Source organism: Orycteropus afer, unplaced genomic scaffold (assembly GCF_000298275.1).
Source record: "Orycteropus afer afer isolate SDZICR_OR568_19922 unplaced genomic scaffold, OryAfe1.0 scaffold00058, whole genome shotgun sequence".
In the NCBI taxonomy this organism is placed as follows: Eukaryota; Metazoa; Chordata; class Mammalia; order Tubulidentata; family Orycteropodidae; genus Orycteropus; species Orycteropus afer.
Window position 1 is genome coordinate 11,363,128 of NW_006921645.1, and position 5,194 is coordinate 11,368,321.

Sequence of the window (5,194 nt, forward strand, 5' to 3'; positions counted from 1 at the left end):
GCACCTTAGTCCTCAATGAGATATCCTTGCTCCTCAGCACTTGAAACAGTTGCTTCGCAGTTGACTTTCCCAATGCTACACATCGTCTAATGTCCTGACTGCTGCTTTCGTTGGCATTGGCCTGGGAGTAGAGTGCCCTCAATAGCCAATCTAGGGCCTAGACGAAAATAAAATGGATTCATTTTCTTCTAGCTCCCTCTTGGTCTTTCCCTTTCCCAGCCTTGGGTAGGACTGATGCTGGGTTGCTTGTTGCTACTGTCACTTCCTGGAGTTGGACCTATGTTTTGGACCTGCTCTGGAAAGGGATCATGAATCTCTCCTTACACTGCTGGCTCCAGGCCACTTTCTTTGGACCAGACTGTGGGAGTGCAGTCAGCCAAAGCACTGAACTATCTAGGGTATGCTCTGGGCCTCTTGGCTGAGAAGGCCAAAATACTCACTGTCAGGTCTGCTGCTCCTCACTCTTTCCCAGGACCTGGGGAGCAAGGAGGAAGAGCCACCTCTCTTACCACTACATATTATGTCTTCTCTCATCCTTTCTGCTCCTAAGTTCTTCTATCCTTCATACCTCCTCCAGACTGCACTCTGTCTCCCATTTCCCTCTCCCTGACACTGGCCCTCTGGCAAGCTTTCTGACTTCCAGCTTTATGTGTCTGTTACTCACTTTTTTTTTTTTTTTCCCACTCAGGCCCAGCTCTCTCCACCCCCATTCATCAGCCTATTTTTCTGTTTCTGGTTATTTCCACTCTTGTTCTCTACCTATAGAGGAGGAAGAGGATCACTACTATTGGGTGCCAGGTGGGAAATTAGGTGATTTCCAAACATGTTTTCATTTTAAGAGCTAGATATTGTGATCATTTTAAGATGGGGAAACAGAACAGTTGCCTCAAGCTGCACCTCCGAAGCTGGTCTAGAGTCCCAATGAGAATCTCAAGTCACATGCTGTCCCATAGAACTGGCTTGGAAGTGGTGGTGATGCTGGCTCTGGGATGAAATGTTAGAGCACTCATTGCAGCCCTCCAAAGTAGGCCACATATCCTACTCTGCAGTGTTCTGAGCTCTCTGATAAGCCCTTCCAAGCACACTGCCTCAAGTCACACATCCAAAGTGAAATGTGGGTGTTTTAATCACTGAAGAGAATCCGTAATACTGTTCCTTCAGCACATAGCTGTCTCTCCCGTGCCAGGAACTGCAGGGAGCCTATTGCTTTCCATCCTGAACTGGATCCAGAAGCGTTAGGTGATGCTCAGTACAATTTTCAGTTGTTATCATACAAGGCCCTTAGAGACACTTCTCGATTCTAGCAATTAGCCACACAGGGGTCAACCAAGTGTTCTCAGCTCTAATTAACAGCTGTGTTGAATCTGGGACACATATCATTCCTTTGGGGATACACTCTTCGAACAGAAACAAAACCAGAATATCAAGCTCTTGCCTCCTTATCGGAGGCTCTGAAGTCTAAAAATTATTGCTGAGGAGGACTTAATAAAAATTCCAGGAAGCTGAGCAGCTTCTGAGTTGAATATATGAATTTAAAGGTAAAAATATAATCTCAGCTCTACTATGAAATTGTGCATTGGGACTCAGGGGACTCCATGGAGTGCTGGGGGAATTAAGTGTCTCCCAGATACACACACAGAGCCCAGTTACACCCAGCAGGCTACATGATATCATCACCACACAAATCAAAGGCTTGCTCTCTGGCTTCAAAGGAAAAAGGAAAAGGAACAGGATACTTTGTGTTGGGAGTCCTGCCCCAAGCGGGAACTATGCTGATGCCTGCTCAAGTTGTTCCCTGGGTATTCTGGCTTCTTGCCCTGCCTGACAGCTGCAGGAGTTCTGTAAGAAATCTGAAGGAGAATTTCCTTTGCAGCCATAACTGAGAACTGAGGATCAAGAGCTTTGTAGACGGAAAAGACATTACCCTTCAAATATCCCCAGTCGTCTCTTAGGGTCAACAAGCAGCCGACAAAAAGCAGGGGGAGTCAGCTATCTAACCTGGATGGAGAAAATATATTCCACTGGGAACTAGTCAGTTGAATTTTTCTTTACTAACGGAGAGCAAATGCACATAAGCATTTAAAAATAAGTGTATTTTAGTACTGGAATATTTCAAATGAACAGAAATATGCAGAACAATACCCAAAGCCCTAGATCAATAAACATTAACTTTGTGCCATATTTACTTCACATCTTTTCCTAAATAATTTACATATACAGTTGAAAGTGTCTCTGCTTTCTCCAGTCCTACTCCCCACTCCCATCCTGAGGTTGGTATTTATCTTCCTGTATATCCACCTCCAAGGGTGTATCCAAAAGCAGTAATATCCTCTGAGTTTTTGAAATGTGCATAACAGGTATCATTCTGTACCTTCCTTTTGAAATTTGTTTTTATTTCTTTCAACATTATGTTTTGGAATCATCCACATTGTTGTTGTTGTTGTTATGTGCCATTGAGTCAGACCCAACTCATAGCGACCCCTCCTTGGGTTTCCAAGGCGGTATCACTATGGAAGTAGATTGCCCAACCTTTCCTCTGAGGAGTGGCTGGTGGGTTTGAACTGCCAACCTTCTGGTTAACAGTCAAGTGCCTTAGGCACTATGCCACCAGAGCTCACAAGTCTAGCTCATTTCATCTTAACTGCAGGGAAGTATAGTAAAAGTTGTGAATGTCAGAACCTGTGTAAGGTGGAAGCCTGTCAGAGAGGGAAAACTCAAATATTTTCCACAAATAGAGTGTGATAGTGAGGATGGTGCAAGACCAGGCAGTGTTTCATTCTGTTATACGTAGTATTGCTATGAGTCAAAGCCGACTCAGTAGCACCTGAAAACAACAACAACAACAGAGTGATAAGAAAGTGGTAAGATTGCACCCTGTCAAAGGTGGAAAACTTACAAGACCCAGAAAAACAAGGCAATCCCATTACTAGACATATATCATAAAGAAGTGAGAGGCAGAACACAAACAGATATGCACACTCACGTTCATCCCAGCACTATTCACAATAGCAAAGAGATGGAAACAACCTAAGCATCCATCAACTGAGGAATGGATAACCAAACCGTGATACATACAAACAATGCAATACTATGCAACCCTAAAGACTAATTTAGAATCTGCAAAACACCCAATAACATGGATGAACTTGGAGGACATTATGTGGCATGAAGTAAGTCAATCACAGAAGGACAAATATTATATTTGTCCACTATTGTAAAAAGCCAAGGATAAGTTTATACAGAGAAGGGAACTTTTTTTGTTGGTTACCAGGGATGAGAGAGAAGGGGAGGATAAATTCCTAGATAGGTTGAGAAAAAAAAAAATATATATATACATACATAGAAACCAAAGATTATTAGAGGTTACCAGGTGTAGGAGGGAGGGTGGAAAGGGGAAGCGGAGCATTGAGTTTATGCTAATGGTGGTGGAATATTTTGGAAAAGGATAGCAATAATGGTGCCACAACATGAAAAATGTCACCAAATGGGGAAGTTGTTGTGTTGGTGAATGTCTTGTGTATGTTTTCACTACAATAATAATTTTTTAAAAAGTAAAAAACAGGACAACAACAAAAACCAAGGCAGAACCATTGAGTTCTAGCTCTCCCAGATTTCATTGTAACTTACTACATGACTATAATAAAATGTCCTTTCCCTTATTGAAAGACATTAAATAATTTAAATTTTTATTTTATTTTTTGGGGATCATACCTATTGTTGCAACAAATAGTCTTGTATGTGTCTCTTGGGGCACATGTGGGAGGTTTTTCTCTAGGGCAGTCATGCTCGAAGTTTTTTGTATTAAGATCCCTTTGAAAAGCCAGTTGCCACAGAGTCGGTTCTGACTCATAACCAACTCATGTGTCAGAGTAGAACTGTACTAGATAGGATTTTCTTTTTTAAAATTTTTTATTGTGATTTGGGTGCAAATTTGCAAAGCAGATTCATTTCACTCTCAGCACTTCATTGTTGTTGTTGTTATGTGCCGTCGAGTTGGACCCGACTCATAGTGACCCCTCCTTGGGTTTCCGAGGCAGTATCTCTATGGAAGTAGATTGCCTCATCTTTCTTCTGAGGAGTGACTGGTGGGTTTAAACCTCCAGCCTTCTGGTTAGTAGTCAAGTGCCTTAGGCACTATGCTACCAGAGCTCCTACACATTTTGTTTCACAGCACCCATTATAATCCTGATCATAAACAGCTCTCCTTCCATCTCCTCCTTGTGACCACCCCTTACCTGTGTTCTTCTTACCTAGGCATTCCTGTCTGTCAGGCCTTCTGCTGCCCTTCTGATTTCTCATGGTTGATTATTCTAAGGAGTGTGTTTCCCTGAGATAGATGTTCAGCTCCTAGGCCTTTCTATTGTTTGGCTGAAAGCTAATCCACAGAAGTGAGTCTGATTCCAGGCCTGAAGGATAACTCAGGGCCATAGTCTCGGGGGGTTCACCAATCTCTTATCTGACCAGTAATTCTGGTCATTTTTGTGTTTTTGAATTTTGTTCCACATTTTTCTTCCCATATTACCGAGGATCTCCAGTTTTGATCTGGTTGGCCAGGCACCATCTAGTTCTGGTCTCAGGGTCCATATGATTTTCAATGGCTGATTTTAAGGAAGTAGATTACTAGGTACCTCTGGGTGGACTCAAACCTCCAACCTCTGGGTTAATAATCAGGCTCATTAACTGTACCACTCAGGGACTCCCAGGATCCCTTTGCACTTAAAATTACAGGGATGCCAAATGGCTTTTCTTCATATGAGTTATATTTATCGATATTAATGGTGTTAGAAATTAAAACTAAGAAATTTTAAAATAATAAACCCATTACATGTTAACATAAATAACATGGTTTTTTTAAAATAAAAAAATAACTATATTTAAAAAAAAAGAGGAGAGGGGGACCAGGTTTGCTGGTTTGATAGAGCCTGGTGGAACCACTGAGATTATGGCCCCTAGCTGCCCTTCAGGTCTGGAATTGAACCCACACCGCTGGCTTCCAGCCAAACAAAAGACAGGCATAGGAGTTGAACATGTACCTGAGGTAGATACACTCCTTGGAGAGAACAATCATGGGAGAAAGAAGGGCTGCTTATGCACAGGAGGACAGCTCAGGGGACAGGAGTACATGGAGGGCTGGACACAGCTAAGAGGTAACTATGGGGAGGAAGTGGGAGGGGAGCTGTTGCATTGTGGTAAA